Source organism: Phyllobates terribilis, unplaced genomic scaffold (genome assembly GCF_046119375.1).
Source record: "Phyllobates terribilis strain yellow unplaced genomic scaffold, ASM4611937v1 Scaffold_249__1_contigs__length_2872098, whole genome shotgun sequence".
NCBI classification, from domain to species: Eukaryota; Metazoa; Chordata; class Amphibia; order Anura; family Dendrobatidae; genus Phyllobates; species Phyllobates terribilis.
In genome coordinates this window covers 751568-771514 of record NW_027363009.1, presented here as the reverse complement: position 1 = coordinate 771514, position 19947 = coordinate 751568, and the positions used below count along the sequence as shown (strand labels likewise).

General features: G+C 45.0%; 15 non-coding genes across 15 annotated transcripts; all 15 read left to right on the top strand.

Annotated features, from left to right (window-relative positions):
• Window positions 1-919: 919 nt before the first annotated feature.
• LOC141218756 (U2 spliceosomal RNA) lies at window positions 920-1110 on the top strand. Its single transcript, XR_012287447.1, has one exon. It is a non-coding gene; the product is annotated as a U2 spliceosomal RNA (small nuclear RNA).
• A 1120-nt stretch (window positions 1111-2230) lies between these two features.
• Window positions 2231-2421, top strand: LOC141218755 (U2 spliceosomal RNA). Its single transcript, XR_012287446.1, has one exon. It is a non-coding gene; the product is annotated as a U2 spliceosomal RNA (small nuclear RNA).
• A 1121-nt stretch (window positions 2422-3542) lies between these two features.
• LOC141218754 (U2 spliceosomal RNA) lies at window positions 3543-3733 on the top strand. Its single transcript, XR_012287445.1, has one exon. It is a non-coding gene; the product is annotated as a U2 spliceosomal RNA (small nuclear RNA).
• A 1120-nt stretch (window positions 3734-4853) lies between these two features.
• LOC141218753 (U2 spliceosomal RNA) lies at window positions 4854-5044 on the top strand. The gene has a single exon (XR_012287444.1). It is a non-coding gene; the product is annotated as a U2 spliceosomal RNA (small nuclear RNA).
• A 1123-nt stretch (window positions 5045-6167) lies between these two features.
• LOC141218751 (U2 spliceosomal RNA) lies at window positions 6168-6358 on the top strand. The gene has a single exon (XR_012287442.1). It is a non-coding gene; the product is annotated as a U2 spliceosomal RNA (small nuclear RNA).
• A 1119-nt stretch (window positions 6359-7477) lies between these two features.
• Window positions 7478-7668, top strand: LOC141218750 (U2 spliceosomal RNA). The gene has a single exon (XR_012287441.1). It is a non-coding gene; the product is annotated as a U2 spliceosomal RNA (small nuclear RNA).
• Window positions 7669-8788: 1120 nt separating this feature from the next.
• On the top strand, window positions 8789-8979 carry LOC141218749 (U2 spliceosomal RNA). The gene has a single exon (XR_012287440.1). It is a non-coding gene; the product is annotated as a U2 spliceosomal RNA (small nuclear RNA).
• Window positions 8980-10099: 1120 nt separating this feature from the next.
• On the top strand, window positions 10100-10290 carry LOC141218748 (U2 spliceosomal RNA). The gene has a single exon (XR_012287439.1). It is a non-coding gene; the product is annotated as a U2 spliceosomal RNA (small nuclear RNA).
• Window positions 10291-11410: 1120 nt separating this feature from the next.
• LOC141218747 (U2 spliceosomal RNA) lies at window positions 11411-11601 on the top strand. The gene has a single exon (XR_012287438.1). It is a non-coding gene; the product is annotated as a U2 spliceosomal RNA (small nuclear RNA).
• Window positions 11602-12722: 1121 nt separating this feature from the next.
• On the top strand, window positions 12723-12913 carry LOC141218746 (U2 spliceosomal RNA). The gene has a single exon (XR_012287437.1). It is a non-coding gene; the product is annotated as a U2 spliceosomal RNA (small nuclear RNA).
• Window positions 12914-14033: 1120 nt separating this feature from the next.
• On the top strand, window positions 14034-14224 carry LOC141218745 (U2 spliceosomal RNA). The gene has a single exon (XR_012287436.1). It is a non-coding gene; the product is annotated as a U2 spliceosomal RNA (small nuclear RNA).
• Window positions 14225-15344: 1120 nt separating this feature from the next.
• Window positions 15345-15535, top strand: LOC141218154 (U2 spliceosomal RNA). Its single transcript, XR_012286913.1, has one exon. It is a non-coding gene; the product is annotated as a U2 spliceosomal RNA (small nuclear RNA).
• A 1123-nt stretch (window positions 15536-16658) lies between these two features.
• Window positions 16659-16849, top strand: LOC141218744 (U2 spliceosomal RNA). Its single transcript, XR_012287435.1, has one exon. It is a non-coding gene; the product is annotated as a U2 spliceosomal RNA (small nuclear RNA).
• Window positions 16850-17970: 1121 nt separating this feature from the next.
• LOC141218743 (U2 spliceosomal RNA) lies at window positions 17971-18161 on the top strand. Its single transcript, XR_012287434.1, has one exon. It is a non-coding gene; the product is annotated as a U2 spliceosomal RNA (small nuclear RNA).
• Window positions 18162-19283: 1122 nt separating this feature from the next.
• On the top strand, window positions 19284-19474 carry LOC141218366 (U2 spliceosomal RNA). The gene has a single exon (XR_012287115.1). It is a non-coding gene; the product is annotated as a U2 spliceosomal RNA (small nuclear RNA).
• Window positions 19475-19947: the final 473 nt, after the last annotated feature.

Genomic DNA, 19947 nt, shown 5'->3' with positions numbered 1-19947 from the left:
TAATGTAATGCAATGCTATCTATCTAGCTCTCCCTCTATACTTCCTTTTGGATAAACAGACATATTAGGCAAGCATTTTGGAGCTTTCACCTAAATAACTACAGGTGGTGAGATAAGCTGCACAATATAATTGACCTTTCAGTATATTGTTGCACACACACCATCTATTTAGCAAATGCCCTTGTTATCAACAGCAGCCTTTTAAACTCACCTGAGCTAACAGGTATGTGAGCTGGTTACTCTGCTGCGCTTAAAATTTCTTTTTTGGTTTGCTACAATGCCTTTTCTGAAACGTTGTCTCCCTCTGCTGGAACACTGACTTCTTTCATTTAATGCCTGCAGACTATAAAAGAGAAACCAACCCAAAAAGTTTGGTTGATTAGTCTGTGGCATTCTTTTAAACTGTTGCTTATGGCGGTCTCTGTGAGCTTCTCAGTGACATTCAGCCATCCAGGTATCCCGCCTGCAGTAGACGGAATGTGGCAATGGAACGCTGGCTGCGCGTGTCATAATAGGCTCTGAGCCTTTATATACCTGCGCACAGCAGCAGCCACCTTCAGTCTGCTGCTGGACAGCCAGCAGCAGCAGCAGCAGGAGAGGTAATTAATCAGCAACCCTCCTGCTAAGGGTAGACAGCTGCTCGTTCCACCCCCCCCCCCGCCTTAATTGGTTCTCCTCCCTTCCAACGGTGTTGAGGCGGGTGGGAACAGCCGGGGGTTGAGGGTACTGTGCTAAAAGAGGTGGAGTTATGCAGATCTAAAACGCGTGGATTGCAGCAGCAGCAAGCCGAAAAGTGCAGGCATGTGAGGGATCTAGAGGTTGACAGCATGTCTTCTTAACGGTAGTCCAGGTGGCCATCTCCACAAATGGACTTTTCAGAATCCTTGGGTGGCACCGTAGTCGGAAACCAATTCTGGTTATCGCTTCTCGGCCTTTTGGCTAAGATCAAGTGTAGTATCTGTTCTTATCAGTTTAATATCTGATACGTCCCCTATCTGGGGACCATATATTAAATGGATTTTTAGAACAGGGAGATGGAAAAAGAGCTTGCTCTGTCCACTCCACGCATTGACCTGGTATTGCAGTATCTCCAGGACCGGTGCACCCCTTCTTTAATGCAGTTTCTAAAATCAGAAAGAATTGAATTCAATGCTTTTTGTTCATTTTGCTTGTTTGTCGGATTTTGGGATGGACTCTTTGGCTTTGCTTTTCTTCTCCTCATTGGATTTTTCATGTTAAAAGTTGCAGAAGCCAGATGACAAGCTCATTTTGGTTCAACTTCAGCAACTGTGCATTGCATTGCCATGTAATGTAATGTAATGCAATGCTATCTATCTAGCTCTCCCTCTATACTTCCTTTTGGATAAACAGACATATTAGGCAAGCATTTTGGAGCTTTCACCTAAATAACTACAGGTGGTGAGATAAGCTGCACAATATAATTGACCTTTCAGTATATTGTTGCACACACACCATCTATTTAGCAAATGCCCTTGTTATCAACAGCAGCCTTTTAAACTCACCTGAGCTAACAGGTATGTGAGCTGGTTACTCTGCTGCGCTTAAAATTTCTTTTTTGGTTTGCTACAATGCCTTTTCTGAAACGTTGTCTCCCTCTGCTGGAACACTGACTTCTTTCATTTAATGCCTGCAGACTATAAAAGAGAAACCAACCCAAAAAGTTTGGTTGATTAGTCTGTGGCATTCTTTTAAACTGTTGCTTATGGCGGTCTCTGTGAGCTTCTCAGTGACATTCAGCCATCCAGGTATCCCGCCTGCAGTAGACGGAATGTGGCAATGGAACGCTGGCTGCGCGTGTCATAATAGGCTCTGAGCCTTTATATACCTGCGCACAGCAGCAGCCACCTTCAGTCTGCTGCTGGACAGCCAGCAGCAGCAGCAGCAGGAGAGGTAATTAATCAGCAACCCTCCTGCTAAGGGTAGACAGCTGCTCGTTCCACCCCCCCCCCGCCTTAATTGGTTCTCCTCCCTTCCAACGGTGTTGAGGCGGGAGGGAACAGCCGGGGGTGGAGGGTACTGTGCTAAAAGAGGTGGAGTTATGCAGATCTAAAACGCGTGGATTGCAGCAGCAGCAAGCCGAAAAGTGCAGGCATGTGAGGGATCTAGAGGTTGACAGCATGTCTTCTTAACGGGAGTCCAGGTGGCCATCTCCACAAATGGACTTTTCAGAATCCTTGGGTGGCACCGTAGTCGGAAACCAATTCTGGTTATCGCTTCTCGGCCTTTTGGCTAAGATCAAGTGTAGTATCTGTTCTTATCAGTTTAATATCTGATACGTCCCCTATCTGGGGACCATATATTAAATGGATTTTTAGAACAGGGAGATGGAAAAAGAGCTTGCTCTGTCCACTCCACGCATTGACCTGGTATTGCAGTATCTCCAGGACCGGTGCACCCCTTCTTTAATGCAGTTTCTAAAATCAGAAAGAATTGAATTCAATGCTTTTTGTTCATTTTGCTTGTTTGTCGGATTTTGGGATGGACTCTTTGGCTTTGCTTTTCTTCTCCTCATTGGATTTTTCATGTTAAAAGTTGCAGAAGCCAGATGACAAGCTCATTTTGGTTCAACTTCAGCAACTGTGCATTGCATTGCCATGTAATGTAATGTAATGCAATGCTATCTATCTAGCTCTCCCTCTATACTTCCTTTTGGATAAACAGACATATTAGGCAAGCATTTTGGAGCTTTCACCTAAATAACTACAGGTGGTGAGATAAGCTGCACAATATAATTGACCTTTCAGTATATTGTTGCACACACACCATCAATTTAGCAAATGCCCTTGTTATCAACAGCAGCCTTTTAAACTCACCTGAGCTAACAGGTATGTGAGCTGGTTACTCTGCTGCGCTTAAAATTTCTTTTTTGGTTTGCTACAATGCCTTTTCTGAAACGTTGTCTCCCTCTGCTGGAACACTGACTTCTTTCATTTAATGCCTGCAGACTATAAAAGAGAAACCAACCCAAAAAGTTTGGTTGATTAGTCTGTGGCATTCTTTTAAACTGTTGCTTATGGCGGTCTCTGTGAGCTTCTCAGTGACATTCAGCCATCCAGGTATCCCGCCTGCAGTAGACGGAATGTGGCAATGGAACGCTGGCTGCGCGTGTCATAATAGGCTCTGAGCCTTTATATACCTGCGCACAGCAGCAGCCACCTTCAGTCTGCTGCTGGACAGCCAGCAGCAGCAGCAGCAGGAGAGGTAATTAATCAGCAACCCTCCTGCTAAGGGTAGACAGCTGCTCGTTCCACCCCCCCCCCCGCCTTAATTGGTTCTCCTCCCTTCCAACGGTGTTGAGGCGGGTGGGAACAGCCGGGGGTTGAGGGTACTGTGCTAAAAGAGGTGGAGTTATGCAGATCTAAAACGCGTGGATTGCAGCAGCAGCAAGCCGAAAAGTGCAGGCATGTGAGGGATCTAGAGGTTGACAGCATGTCTTCTTAACGGTAGTCCAGGTGGCCATCTCCACAAATGGACTTTTCAGAATCCTTGGGTGGCACCGTAGTCGGAAACCAATTCTGGTTATCGCTTCTCGGCCTTTTGGCTAAGATCAAGTGTAGTATCTGTTCTTATCAGTTTAATATCTGATACGTCCCCTATCTGGGGACCATATATTAAATGGATTTTTAGAACAGGGAGATGGAAAAAGAGCTTGCTCTGTCCACTCCACGCATTGACCTGGTATTGCAGTATCTCCAGGACCGGTGCACCCCTTCTTTAATGCAGTTTCTAAAATCAGAAAGAATTGAATTCAATGCTTTTTGTTCATTTTGCTTGTTTGTCGGATTTTGGGATGGACTCTTTGGCTTTGCTTTTCTTCTCCTCATTGGATTTTTCATGTTAAAAGTTGCAGAAGCCAGATGACAAGCTCATTTTGGTTCAACTTCAGCAACTGTGCATTGCATTGCCATGTAATGTAATGTAATGCAATGCTATCTATCTAGCTCTCCCTCTATACTTCCTTTTGGATAAACAGACATATTAGGCAAGCATTTTGGAGCTTTCACCTAAATAACTACAGGTGGTGAGATAAGCTGCACAATATAATTGACCTTTCAGTATATTGTTGCACACACACCATCTATTTAGCAAATGCCCTTGTTATCAACAGCAGCCTTTTAAACTCACCTGAGCTAACAGGTATGTGAGCTGGTTACTCTGCTGCGCTTAAAATTTCTTTTTTGGTTTGCTACAATGCCTTTTCTGAAACGTTGTCTCCCTCTGCTGGAACACTGACTTCTTTCATTTAATGCCTGCAGACTATAAAAGAGAAACCAACCCAAAAAGTTTGGTTGATTAGTCTGTGGCATTCTTTTAAACTGTTGCTTATGGCGGTCTCTGTGAGCTTCTCAGTGACATTCAGCCATCCAGGTATCCCGCCTGCAGTAGACGGAATGTGGCAATGGAACGCTGGCTGCGCGTGTCATAATAGGCTCTGAGCCTTTATATACCTGCGCACAGCAGCAGCCACCTTCAGTCTGCTGCTGGACAGCCAGCAGCAGCAGCAGCAGGAGAGGTAATTAATCAGCAACCCTCCTGCTAAGGGTAGACAGCTGCTCGTTCCACCCCCCCCCCGCCTTAATTGGTTCTCCTCCCTTCCAACGGTGTTGAGGCGGGAGGGAACAGCCGGGGGTTGAGGGTACTGTGCTAAAAGAGGTGGAGTTATGCAGATCTAAAACGCGTGGATTGCAGCAGCAGCAAGCCGAAAAGTGCAGGCATGTGAGGGATCTAGAGGTTGACAGCATGTCTTCTTAACGGGAGTCCAGGTGGCCATCTCCACAAATGGACTTTTCAGAATCCTTGGGTGGCACCGTAGTCGGAAACCAATTCTGGTTATCGCTTCTCGGCCTTTTGGCTAAGATCAAGTGTAGTATCTGTTCTTATCAGTTTAATATCTGATACGTCCCCTATCTGGGGACCATATATTAAATGGATTTTTAGAACAGGGAGATGGAAAAAGAGCTTGCTCTGTCCACTCCACGCATTGACCTGGTATTGCAGTATCTCCAGGACCGGTGCACCCCTTCTTTAATGCAGTTTCTAAAATCAGAAAGAATTGAATTCAATGCTTTTTGTTCATTTTGCTTGTTTGTCGGATTTTGGGATGGACTCTTTGGCTTTGCTTTTCTTCTCCTCATTGGATTTTTCATGTTAAAAGTTGCAGAAGCCAGATGACAAGCTCATTTTGGTTCAACTTCAGCAACTGTGCATTGCATTGCCATGTAATGTAATGTAATGCAATGCTATCTATCTAGCTCTCCCTCTATACTTCCTTTTGGATAAACAGACATATTAGGCAAGCATTTTGGAGCTTTCACCTAAATAACTACAGGTGGTGAGATAAGCTGCACAATATAATTGACCTTTCAGTATATTGTTGCACACACACCATCTATTTAGCAAATGCCCTTGTTATCAACAGCAGCCTTTTAAACTCACCTGAGCTAACAGGTATGTGAGCTGGTTACTCTGCTGCGCTTAAAATTTCTTTTTTGGTTTGCTACAATGCCTTTTCTGAAACGTTGTCTCCCTCTGCTGGAACACTGACTTCTTTCATTTAATGCCTGCAGACTATAAAAGAGAAACCAACCCAAAAAGTTTGGTTGATTAGTCTGTGGCATTCTTTTAAACTGTTGCTTATGGCGGTCTCTGTGAGCTTCTCAGTGACATTCAGCCATCCAGGTATCCCGCCTGCAGTAGACGGAATGTGGCAATGGAACGCTGGCTGCGCGTGTCATAATAGGCTCTGAGCCTTTATATACCTGCGCACAGCAGCAGCCACCTTCAGTCTGCTGCTGGACAGCCAGCAGCAGCAGCAGCAGGAGAGGTAATTAATCAGCAACCCTCCTGCTAAGGGTAGACAGCTGCTCGTTCCACCCCCCCCCACCCGCCTTAATTGGTTCTCCTCCCTTCCAACGGTGTTGAGGCGGGTGGGAACAGCCGGGGGTTGAGGGTACTGTGCTAAAAGAGGTGGAGTTATGCAGATCTAAAACGCGTGGATTGCAGCAGCAGCAAGCCGAAAAGTGCAGGCATGTGAGGGATCTAGAGGTTGACAGCATGTCTTCTTAACGGGAGTCCAGGTGGCCATCTCCACAAATGGACTTTTCAGATTCCTTGGGTGGCACCGTAGTCGGAAACCAATTCTGGTTATCGCTTCTCGGCCTTTTGGCTAAGATCAAGTGTAGTATCTGTTCTTATCAGTTTAATATCTGATACGTCCCCTATCTGGGGACCATATATTAAATGGATTTTTAGAACAGGGAGATGGAAAAAGAGCTTGCTCTGTCCACTCCACGCATTGACCTGGTATTGCAGTATCTCCAGGACCGGTGCACCCCTTCTTTAATGCAGTTTCTAAAATCAGAAAGAATTGAATTCAATGCTTTTTGTTCATTTTGCTTGTTTGTCGGATTTTGGGATGGACTCTTTGGCTTTGCTTTTCTTCTCCTCATTGGATTTTTCATGTTAAAAGTTGCAGAAGCCAGATGACAAGCTCATTTTGGTTCAACTTCAGCAACTGTGCATTGCATTGCCATGTAATGTAATGTAATGCAATGCTATCTATCTAGCTCTCCCTCTATACTTCCTTTTGGATAAACAGACATATTAGGCAAGCATTTTGGAGCTTTCACCTAAATAACTACAGGTGGTGAGATAAGCTGCACAATATAATTGACCTTTCAGTATATTGTTGCACACACACCATCTATTTAGCAAATGCCCTTGTTATCAACAGCAGCCTTTTAAACTCACCTGAGCTAACAGGTATGTGAGCTGGTTACTCTGCTGCGCTTAAAATTTCTTTTTTGGTTTGCTACAATGCCTTTTCTGAAACGTTGTCTCCCTCTGCTGGAACACTGACTTCTTTCATTTAATGCCTGCAGACTATAAAAGAGAAACCAACCCAAAAAGTTTGGTTGATTAGTCTGTGGTATTCTTTTAAACTGTTGCTTATGGCGGTCTCTGTGAGCTTCTCAGTGACATTCAGCCATCCAGGTATCCCGCCTGCAGTAGACGGAATGTGGCAATGGAACGCTGGCTGCGCGTGTCATAATAGGCTCTGAGCCTTTATATACCTGCGCACAGCAGCAGCCACCTTCAGTCTGCTGCTGGACAGCCAGCAGCAGCAGCAGCAGGAGAGGTAATTAATCAGCAACCCTCCTGCTAAGGGTAGACAGCTGCTCGTTCCACCCCCCCCCGCCTTAATTGGTTCTCCTCCCTTCCAACGGTGTTGAGGCGGGTGGGAACAGCCGGGGGTTGAGGGTACTGTGCTAAAAGAGGTGGAGTTATGCAGATCTAAAACGCGTGGATTGCAGCAGCAGCAAGCCGAAAAGTGCAGGCATGTGAGGGATCTAGAGGTTGACAGCATGTCTTCTTAACGGGAGTCCAGGTGGCCATCTCCACAAATGGACTTTTCAGAATCCTTGGGTGGCACCGTAGTCAGAAACCAATTCTGGTTATCGCTTCTCGGCCTTTTGGCTAAGATCAAGTGTAGTATCTGTTCTTATCAGTTTAATATCTGATACGTCCCCTATCTGGGGACCATATATTAAATGGATTTTTAGAACAGGGAGATGGAAAAAGAGCTTGCTCTGTCCACTCCACGCATTGACCTGGTATTGCAGTATCTCCAGGACCGGTGCACCCCTTCTTTAATGCAGTTTCTAAAATCAGAAAGAATTGAATTCAATGCTTTTTGTTCATTTTGCTTGTTTGTCGGATTTTGGGATGGACTCTTTGGCTTTGCTTTTCTTCTCCTCATTGGATTTTTCATGTTAAAAGTTGCAGAAGCCAGATGACAAGCTCATTTTGGTTCAACTGCAGCAACTGTGCATTGCATTGCCATGTAATGTAATGTAATGCAATGCTATCTATCTAGCTCTCCCTCTATACTTCCTTTTGGATAAACAGACATATTAGGCAAGCATTTTGGAGCTTTCACCTAAATAACTACAGGTGGTGAGATAAGCTGCACAATATAATTGACCTTTCAGTATATTGTTGCACACACACGATCTATTTAGCAAATGCCCTTGTTATCAACAGCAGCCTTTTAAACTCACCTGAGCTAACAGGTATGTGAGCTGGTTACTCTGCTGCGCTTAAAATTTCTTTTTTGGTTTGCTACAATGCCTTTTCTGAAACGTTGTCTCCCTCTGCTGGAACACTGACTTCTTTCATTTAATGCCTGCAGACTATAAAAGAGAAACCAACCCAAAAAGTTTGGTTGATTAGTCTGTGGCATTCTTTTAAACTGTTGCTTATGGCGGTCTCTGTGAGCTTCTCAGTGACATTCAGCCATCCAGGTATCCCGCCTGCAGTAGACGGAATGTGGCAATGGAACGCTGGCTGCGCGTGTCATAATTGGCTCTGAGCCTTTATATACCTGCGCACAGCAGCAGCCACCTTCAGTCTGCTGCTGGACAGCCAGCAGCAGCAGCAGCAGGAGAGGTAATTAATCAGCAACCCTCCTGCTAAGGGTAGACAGCTGCTCGTTCCACCCCCCCACCGCCTTAATTGGTTCTCCTCCCTTCCAACGGTGTTGAGGCGGGTGGGAACAGCCGGGGGTTGAGGGTACTGTGCTAAAAGAGGTGGAGTTATGCAGATCTAAAATGCGTGGATTGCAGCAGCAGCAAGCCGAAAAGTGCAGGCATGTGAGGGATCTAGAGGTTGACAGCATGTCTTCTTAACGGGAGTCCAGGTGGCCATCTCCACAAATGGACTTTTCAGAATCCTTGGGTGGCACCGTAGTCGGAAACCAATTCTGGTTATCGCTTCTCGGCCTTTTGGCTAAGATCAAGTGTAGTATCTGTTCTTATCAGTTTAATATCTGATACGTCCCCTATCTGGGGACCATATATTAAATGGATTTTTAGAACAGGGAGATGGAAAAAGAGCTTGCTCTGTCCACTCCACGCATTGACCTGGTATTGCAGTATCTCCAGGACCGGTGCACCCCTTCTTTAATGCAGTTTCTAAAATCAGAAAGAATTGAATTCAATGCTTTTTGTTCATTTTGCTTGTTTGTCGGATTTTGGGATGGACTCTTTGGCTTTGCTTTTCTTCTCCTCATTGGATTTTTCATGTTAAAAGTTGCAGAAGCCAGATGACAAGCTCATTTTGGTTCAACTTCAGCAACTGTGCATTGCATTGCCATGTAATGTAATGTAATGCAATGCTATCTATCTAGCTCTCCCTCTATACTTCCTTTTGGATAAACAGACATATTAGGCAAGCATTTTGGAGCTTTCACCTAAATAACTACAGGTGGTGAGATAAGCTGCACAATATAATTGACCTTTCAGTATATTGTTGCACACACACCATCTATTTAGCAAATGCCCTTGTTATCAACAGCAGCCTTTTAAACTCACCTGAGCTAACAGGTATGTGAGCTGGTTACTCTGCTGCGCTTAAAATTTCTTTTTTGGTTTGCTACAATGCCTTTTCTGAAACGTTGTCTCCCTCTGCTGGAACACTGACTTCTTTCATTTAATGCCTGCAGACTATAAAAGAGAAACCAACCCAAAAAGTTTGGTTGATTAGTCTGTGGCATTCTTTTAAACTGTTGCTTATGGCGGTCTCTGTGAGCTTCTCAGTGACATTCAGCCATCCAGGTATCCCGCCTGCAGTAGACGAAATGTGGCAATGGAACGCTGGCTGCGCGTGTCATAATAGGCTCTGAGCCTTTATATACCTGCGCACAGCAGCAGCCACCTTCAGTCTGCTGCTGGACAGCCAGCAGCAGCAGCAGCAGGAGAGGTAATTAATCAGCAACCCTCCTGCTAAGGGTAGACAGCTGCTCGTTCCACCCCCCCCCCGCCTTAATTGGTTCTCCTTCCTTCCAACGGTGTTGAGGCGGGTGGGAACAGCCGGGGGTTGAGGGTACTGTGCTAAAAGAGGTGGAGTTATGCAGATCTAAAACGCGTGGATTGCAGCAGCAGCAAGCCGAAAAGTGCAGGCATGTGAGGGATCTAGAGGTTGACAGCATGTCTTCTTAACGGGAGTCCAGGTGGCCATCTCCACAAATGGACTTTTCAGAATCCTTGGGTGGCACCGTAGTCGGAAACCAATTCTGGTTATCGCTTCTCGGCCTTTTGGCTAAGATCAAGTGTAGTATCTGTTCTTATCAGTTTAATATCTGATACGTCCCCTATCTGGGGACCATATATTAAATGGATTTTTAGAACAGGGAGATGGAAAAAGAGCTTGCTCTGTCCACTCCACGCATTGACCTGGTATTGCAGTATCTCCAGGACCGGTGCACCCCTTCTTTAATGCAGTTTCTAAAATCAGAAAGAATTGAATTCAATGCTTTTTGTTCATTTTGCTTGTTTGTCGGATTTTGGGATGGACTCTTTGGCTTTGCTTTTCTTCTCCTCATTGGATTTTTCATGTTAAAAGTTGCAGAAGCCAGATGACAAGCTCATTTTGGTTCAACTTCAGCAACTGTGCATTGCATTGCCATGTAATGTAATGTAATGCAATGCTATCTATCTAGCTCTCCCTCTATACTTCCTTTTGGATAAACAGACATATTAGGCAAGCATTTTGGAGCTTTCACCTAAATAACTACAGGTGGTGAGATAAGCTGCACAATATAATTGACCTTTCAGTATATTGTTGCACACACACCATCTATTTAGCAAATGCCCTTGTTATCAACAGCAGCCTTTTAAACTCACCTGAGCTAACAGGTATGTGAGCTGGTTACTCTGCTGCGCTTAAAATTTCTTTTTTGGTTTGCTACAATGCCTTTTCTGAAACGTTGTCTCCCTCTGCTGGAACACTGACTTCTTTCATTTAATGCCTGCAGACTATAAAAGAGAAACCAACCCAAAAAGTTTGGTTGATTAGTCTGTGGCATTCTTTTAAACTGTTGCTTATGGCGGTCTCTGTGAGCTTCTCAGTGACATTCAGCCATCCAGGTATCCCGCCTGCAGTAGACGGAATGTGGCAATGGAACGCTGGCTGCGCGTGTCATAATAGGCTCTGAGCCTTTATATACCTGCGCACAGCAGCAGCCACCTTCAGTCTGCTGCTGGACAGCCAGCAGCAGCAGCAGCAGGAGAGGTAATTAATCAGCAACCCTCCTGCTAAGGGTAGACAGCTGCTCGTTCCACCCCCCCCCCGCCTTAATTGGTTCTCCTCCCTTCCAACGGTGTTGAGGCGGGTGGGAACAGCCGGGGGTTGAGGGTACTGTGCTAAAAGAGGTGGAGTTATGCAGATCTAAAACGCGTGGATTGCAGCAGCAGCAAGCCGAAAAGTGCAGGCATGTGAGGGATCTAGAGGTTGACAGCATGTCTTCTTAACGGGAGTCCAGGTGGCCATCTCCACAAATGGACTTTTCAGAATCCTTGGGTGGCACCGTAGTCGGAAACCAATTCTGGTTATCGCTTCTCGGCCTTTTGGCTAAGATCAAGTGTAGTATCTGTTCTTATCAGTTTAATATCTGATACGTCCCCTATCTGGGGACCATATATTAAATGGATTTTTAGAACAGGGAGATGGAAAAAGAGCTTGCTCTGTCCACTCCACGCATTGACCTGGTATTGCAGTATCTCCAGGACCGGTGCACCCCTTCTTTAATGCAGTTTCTAAAATCAGAAAGAATTGAATTCAATGCTTTTTGTTCATTTTGCTTGTTTGTCGGATTTTGGGATGGACTCTTTGGCTTTGCTTTTCTTCTCCTCATTGGATTTTTCATGTTAAAAGTTGCAGAAGCCAGATGACAAGCTCATTTTGGTTCAACTTCAGCAACTGTGCATTGCATTGCCATGTAATGTAATGTAATGCAATGCTATCTATCTAGCTCTCCCTCTATACTTCCTTTTGGATAAACAGACATATTAGGCAAGCATTTTGGAGCTTTCACCTAAATAACTACAGGTGGTGAGATAAGCTGCACAATATAATTGACCTTTCAGTATATTGTTGCACACACACCATCTATTTAGCAAATGCCCTTGTTATCAACAGCAGCCTTTTAAACTCACCTGAGCTAACAGGTATGTGAGCTGGTTACTCTGCTGCGCTTAAAATTTCTTTTTTGGTTTGCTACAATGCCTTTTCTGAAACGTTGTCTCCCTCTGCTGGAACACTGACTTCTTTCATTTAATGCCTGCAGACTATAAAAGAGAAACCAACCCAAAAAGTTTGGTTGATTAGTCTGTGGCATTCTTTTAAACTGTTGCTTATGGCGGTCTCTGTGAGCTTCTCAGTGACATTCAGCCATCCAGGTATCCCGCCTGCAGTAGACGGAATGTGGCAATGGAACGCTGGCTGCGCGTGTCATAATAGGCTCTGAGCCTTTATATACCTGCGCACAGCAGCAGCCACCTTCAGTCTGCTGCTGGACAGCCAGCAGCAGCAGCAGCAGGAGAGGTAATTAATCAGCAACCCTCCTGCTAAGGGTAGACAGCTGCTCGTTCCACCCCCCCCCCCGCCTTAATTGGTTCTCCTCCCTTCCAACGGTGTTGAGGCGGGTGGGAACAGCCGGGGGTTGAGGGTACTGTGCTAAAAGAGGTGGAGTTATGCAGATCTAAAATGCGTGGATTGCAGCAGCAGCAAGCCGAAAAGTGCAGGCATGTGAGGGATCTAGAGGTTGACAGCATGTCTTCTTAACGGGAGTCCAGGTGGCCATCTCCACAAATGGACTTTTCAGAATCCTTGGGTGGCACCGTAGTCGGAAACCAATTCTGGTTATCGCTTCTCGGCCTTTTGGCTAAGATCAAGTGTAGTATCTGTTCTTATCAGTTTAATATCTGATACGTCCCCTATCTGGGGACCATATATTAAATGGATTTTTAGAACAGGGAGATGGAAAAAGAGCTTGCTCTGTCCACTCCACGCATTGACCTGGTATTGCAGTATCTCCAGGACCGGTGCACCCCTTCTTTAATGCAGTTTCTAAAATCAGAAAGAATTGAATTCAATGCTTTTTGTTCATTTTGCTTGTTTGTCGGATTTTGGGATGGACTCTTTGGCTTTGCTTTTCTTCTCCTCATTGGATTTTTCATGTTAAAAGTTGCAGAAGCCAGATGACAAGCTCATTTTGGTTCAACTTCAGCAACTGTGCATTGCATTGCCATGTAATGTAATGTAATGCAATGCTATCTATCTAGCTCTCCCTCTATACTTCCTTTTGGATAAACAGACATATTAGGCAAGCATTTTGGAGCTTTCACCTAAATAACTACAGGTGGTGAGATAAGCTGCACAATATAATTGACCTTTCAGTATATTGTTGCACACACACCATCTATTTAGCAAATGCCCTTGTTATCAACAGCAGCCTTTTAAACTCACCTGAGCTAACAGGTATGTGAGCTGGTTACTCTGCTGCGCTTAAAATTTCTTTTTTGGTTTGCTACAATGCCTTTTCTGAAACGTTGTCTCCCTCTGCTGGAACACTGACTTCTTTCATTTAATGCCTGCAGACTATAAAAGAGAAACCAACCCAAAAAGTTTGGTTGATTAGTCTGTGGCATTCTTTTAAACTGTTGCTTATGGCGGTCTCTGTGAGCTTCTCAGTGACATTCAGCCATCCAGGTATCCCGCCTGCAGTAGACGGAATGTGGCAATGGAACGCTGGCTGCGCGTGTCATAATAGGCTCTGAGCCTTTATATACCTGCGCACAGCAGCAGCCACCTTCAGTCTGCTGCTGGACAGCCAGCAGCAGCAGCAGCAGGAGAGGTAATTAATCAGCAACCCTCCTGCTAAGGGTAGACAGCTGCTCGTTCCACCCCCCCCCCGCCTTAATTGGTTCTCCTCCCTTCCAACGGTGTTGAGGCGGGTGGGAACAGCCGGGGGTTGAGGGTACTGTGCTAAAAGAGGTGGAGTTATGCAGATCTAAAACGCGTGGATTGCAGCAGCAGCAAGCCGAAAAGTGCAGGCATGTGAGGGATCTAGAGGTTGACAGCATGTCTTCTTAACGGGAGTCCAGGTGGCCATCTCCACAAATGGACTTTTCAGAATCCTTGGGTGGCACCGTAGTCGGAAACCAATTGTGGTTATCGCTTCTCGGCCTTTTGGCTAAGATCAAGTGTAGTATCTGTTCTTATCAGTTTAATATCTGATACGTCCCCTATCTGGGGACCATATATTAAATGGATTTTTAGAACAGGGAGATGGAAAAAGAGCTTGCTCTGTCCACTCCACGCATTGACCTGGTATTGCAGTATCTCCAGGACCGGTGCACCCCTTCTTTAATGCAGTTTCTAAAATCAGAAAGAATTGAATTCAATGCTTTTTGTTCATTTTGCTTGTTTGTCGGATTTTGGGATGGACTCTTTGGCTTTGCTTTTCTTCTCCTCATTGGATTTTTCATGTTAAAAGTTGCAGAAGCCAGATGACAAGCTCATTTTGGTTCAACTTCAGCAACTGTGCATTGCATTGCCATGTAATGTAATGTAATGCAATGCTATCTATCTAGCTCTCCCTCTATACTTCTTTTTGGATAAACAGACATATTAGGCAAGCATTTTGGAGCTTTCACCTAAATAACTACAGGTGGTGAGATAAGCTGCACAATATAATTGACCTTTCAGTATATTGTTGCACACACACCATCTATTTAGCAAATGCCCTTGTTATCAACAGCAGCCTTTTAAACTCACCTGAGCTAACAGGTATGTGAGCTGGTTACTCTGCTGCGCTTAAAATTTCTTTTTTGGTTTGCTACAATGCCTTTTCTGAAACGTTGTCTCCCTCTGCTGGAACACTGACTTCTTTCATTTAATGCCTGCAGACTATAAAAGAGAAACCAACCCAAAAAGTTTGGTTGATTAGTCTGTGGCATTCTTTTAAACTGTTGCTTATGGCGGTCTCTGTGAGCTTCTCAGTGACATTCAGCCATCCAGGTATCCCGCCTGCAGTAGACGGAATGTGGCAATGGAACGCTGGCTGCGCGTGTCATAATAGGCTCTGAGCCTTTATATACCTGCGCACAGCAGCAGCCACCTTCAGTCTGCTGCTGGACAGCCAGCAGCAGCAGCAGCAGGAGAGGTAATTAATCAGCAACCCTCCTGCTAAGGGTAGACAGCTGCTCGTTCCACCCCCCCCCCGCCTTAATTGGTTCTCCTCCCTTCCAACGGTGTTGAGGCGGGTGGGAACAGCTGGGGGTTGAGGGTACTGTGCTAAAAGAGGTGGAGTTATGCAGATCTAAAACGCATGGATTGCAGCAGCAGCAAGCCGAAAAGTGCAGGCATGTGAGGGATCTAGAGGTTGACAGCATGTCTTCTTAACGGGAGTCCAGGTGGCCATCTCCACAAATGGACTTTTCAGAATCCTTGGGTGGCACCGTAGTCGGAAACCAATTCTGGTTATCGCTTCTCGGCCTTTTGGCTAAGATCAAGTGTAGTATCTGTTCTTATCAGTTTAATATCTGATACGTCCCCTATCTGGGGACCATATATTAAATGGATTTTTAGAACAGGGAGATGGAAAAAGAGCTTGCTTTGTCCACTCCACGCATTGACCTGGTATTGCAGTATCTCCAGGACCGGTGCACCCCTTCTTTAATGCAGTTTCTAAAATCAGAAAGAATTGAATTCAATGCTTTTTGTTCATTTTGCTTGTTTGTCGGATTTTGGGATGGACTCTTTGGCTTTGCTTTTCTTCTCCTCATTGGATTTTTCATGTTAAAAGTTGCAGAAGCCAGATGACAAGCTCATTTTGGTTCAACTTCAGCAACTGTGCATTGCATTGCCATGTAATGTAATGTAATGCAATGCTATCTATCTAGCTCTCCCTCTATACTTCCTTTTGGATAAACAGACATATTAGGCAAGCATTTTGGAGCTTTCACCTAAATAACTACAGGTGGTGAGATAAGCTGCACAATATAATTGACCTTTCAGTATATTGTTGCACACACACCATCTATTTAGCAAATGCCCTTGTTATCAACAGCAGCCTTTTAAACTCACCTGAGCTAACAGGTATGTGAGCTGGTTACTCTGCTGCGCTTAAAATTTCTTTTTTGGTTTGCTACAATGCCTTTTCTGAAACGTTGTCTCCCTCTGCTGGAACACTGACTTCTTTCATTTAATGCCTGCAGACTATAAAAGAGAAACCAACCCAAAAAGTTTGGTTGATTAGTCTGTGGCATTCTTTTAAACTGTTGCTTATGGCGGTCTCTGTGAGCTTCTCAGTGACATTCAGCCATCCAGGTATCCCGCCTGCAGTAGACGGAATGTGGCAATGGAACGCTGGCTGCGCGTGTCATAATAGGCTCTGAGCCTTTATATACCTGCGCACAGCAGCAGCCACCTTCAGTCTGCTGCTGGACAGCCAGCAGCAGCAGCAGCAGGAGAGGTAATTAATCAGCAACCCTCCTGCTAAGGGTAGACAGCTGCTCGTTCCACCCCCCCCCCCCCGCCTTAATTGGTTCTCCTCCCTTCCAACGGTGTTGAGGCGGGTGGGAACAGCCGGGGGTTGAGGGTACTGTGCTAAAAGAGGTGGAGTTATGCAGATCTAAAACGCGTGGATTGCAGCAGCAGCAAGCCGAAAAGTGCAGGCATGTGAGGGATCTAGAGGTTGACAGCATGTCTTCTTAACGTGAGTCCAGGTGGCCATCTCCACAAATGGACTTTTCAGAATCCTTGGGTGGCACCGTAGTCGGAAACCAATTCTGGTTATCGCTTCTCGGCCTTTTGGCTAAGATCAAGTGTAGTATCTGTTCTTATCAGTTTAATATCTGATACGTCCCCTATCTGGGGACCATATATTAAATGGATTTTTAGAACAGGGAGATGGAAAAAGAGCTTGCTCTGTCCACTCCACGCATTGACCTGGTATTGCAGTATCTCCAGGACCGGTGCACCCCTTCTTTAATGCAGTTTCTAAAATCAGAAAGAATTGAATTCAATGCTTTTTGTTCATTTTGCTTGTTTGTCGGATTTTGGGATGGACTCTTTGGCTTTGCTTTTCTTCTCCTCATTGGATTTTTCATGTTAAAAGTTGCAGAAGCCAGATGACAAGCTCATTTTGGTTCAACTTCAGCAACTGTGCATTGCATTGCCATGTAATGTAATGTAATGCAATGCTATCTATCTAGCTCTCCCTCTATACTTCCTTTTGGATAAACAGACATATTAGGCAAGCATTTTGGAGCTTTCACCTAAATAACTACAGGTGGTGAGATAAGCTGCACAATATAATTGACCTTTCAGTATATTGTTGCACACACACCATCTATTTAGCAAATGCCCTTGTTATCAACAGCAGCCTTTTAAACTCACCTGAGCTAACAGGTATGTGAGCTGGTTACTCTGCTGCGCTTAAAATTTCTTTTTTGGTTTGCTACAATGCCTTTTCTGAAACGTTGTCTCCCTCTGCTGGAACACTGACTTCTTTCATTTAATGCCTGCAGACTATAAAAGAGAAACCAACCCAAAAAGTTTGGTTGATTAGTCTGTGGCATTCTTTTAAACTGTTGCTTATGGCGGTCTCTGTGAGCTTCTCAGTGACATTCAGCCATCCAGGTATCCCGCCTGCAGTAGACGGAATGTGGCAATGGAACGCTGGCTGCGCGTGTCATAATAGGCTCTGAGCCTTTATATACCTGCGCACAGCAGCAGCCACCTTCAGTCTGCTGCTGGACAGCCAGCAGCAGCAGCAGCAGGAGAGGTAATTAATCAGCAACCCTCCTGCTAAGGGTAGACAGCTGCTCGTTCCACCCCCCCCCCCGCCTTAATTGGTTCTCCTCCCTTCCAACGGTGTTGAGGCGGGTGGGAACAGCCGGGGGTTGAGGGTACTGTGCTAAAAGAGGTGGAGTTATGCAGATCTAAAACGCGTGGATTGCAGCAGCAGCAAGCCGAAAAGTGCAGGCATGTGAGGGATCTAGAGGTTGACAGCATGTCTTCTTAACGGGAGTCCAGGTGGCCATCTCCACAAATGGACTTTTCAGAATCCTTGGGTGGCACCGTAGTCGGAAACCAATTCTGGTTATCGCTTCTCGGCCTTTTGGCTAAGATCAAGTGTAGTATCTGTTCTTATCAGTTTAATATCTGATACGTCCCCTATCTGGGGACCATATATTAAATGGATTTTTAGAACAGGGAGATGGAAAAAGAGCTTGCTCTGTCCACTCCACGCATTGACCTGGTATTGCAGTATCTCCAGGACCGGTGCACCCCTTCTTTAATGCAGTTTCTAAAATCAGAAAGAATTGAATTCAATGCTTTTTGTTCATTTTGCTTGTTTGTCGGATTTTGGAATGGACTCTTTGGCTTTGCTTTTCTTCTCCTCATTGGATTTTTCATGTTAAAAGTTGCAGAAGCCAGATGACAAGCTCATTTTGGTTCAACTTCAGCAACTGTGCATTGCATTGCCATGTAATGTAATGTAATGCAATGCTATCTATCTAGCTCTCCCTCTATACTTCCTTTTGGATAAACAGACATATTAGGCAAGCATTTTGGAGCTTTCACCTAAATAACTACAGGTGGTGAGATAAGCTGCACAATATAATTGACCTTTCAGTATATTGTTGCACACACACCATCTATTTAGCAAATGCCCTTGTTATCAACAGCAGCCTTTTAAACTCACCTGAGCTAACAGGTATGTGAGCTGGTTACTCTGCTGCGCTTAAAATTTCTTTTTTGGTTTGCTACAATGCCTTTTCTGAAACGTTGTCTCCCTCTGCTGGAACACTGACTTCTTTCATTTAATGCCTGCAGACTATAAAAGAGAAACCAACCCAAAAAGTTTGGTTGATTAGTCTGTGGCATTCTTTTAAACTGTTGCTTATGGCGGTCTCTGTGAGCTTCTCAGTGACATTCAGCCATCCAGGTATCCCGCCTGCAGTAGACGGAATGTGGCAATGGAACGCTGGCTGCGCGTGTCATAATAGGCTCTGAGCCTTTATATACCTGCGCACAGCAGCAGCCACCTTCAGTCTGCTGCTGGACAGCCAGCAGCAGCAGCAGCAGGAGAGGTAATTAATCAGCAACCCTCCTGCTAAGGGTAGACAGCTGCTCGTTCCACCCCCCCCCCCCGCCTTAATTGGTTCTCCTCCCTTCCAACGGTGTTGAGGCGGGTGGGAACAGCCGGGGGTTGAGGGTACTGTGCTAAAAGAGGTGGAGTTATGCAGATCTAAAACGCGTGGATTGCAGCAGCAGCAAGCCGAAAAGTGCAGGCATGTGAGGGATCTAGAGGTTGACAGCATGTCTTCTTAACGTGAGTCCAGGTGGCCATCTCCACAAATGGACTTTTCAGAATCCTTGGGTGGCACCGTAGTCGGAAACCAATTCTGGTTATCGCTTCTCGGCCTTTTGGCTAAGATCAAGTGTAGTATCTGTTCTTATCAGTTTAATATCTGATACGTCCCCTATCTGGGGACCATATATTAAATGGATTTTTAGAACAGGGAGATGGAAAAAGAGCTTGCTCTGTCCACTCCACGCATTGACCTGGTATTGCAGTATCTCCAGGAACGGTGCACCCCTTCTTTAATGCAGTTTCTAAAATCAGAAAGAATTGAATTCAATGCTTTTTGTTCATTTTGCTTGTTTGTCGGATTTTGGGATGGACTCTTTGGCTTTGCTTTTCTTCTCCTCATTGGATTTTTCATGTTAAAAGTTGCAGAAGCCAGATGACAAGCTCATTTTGGTTCAACTTCAGCAACTGTGCATTGCATTGCCATGTAATGTAATGTAATGCAATGCTATCTATCTAGCTCTCCCTCTATACTTCCTTTTGGATAAACAGACATATTAGGCAAGCATTTTGGAGCTTTCACCTAAATAACTACAGGTGGTGAGATAAGCTGCACAATATAATTGACCTTTCAGTATATTGTTGCACACACACCATCTATTTAGCAAATGCCCTTGTTATCAACAGCAGCCTTTTAAACTCACCTGAGCTAACAGGTATGTGAGCTGGTTACTCTGCTGCGCTTAAAATTTCTTTTTTGGTTT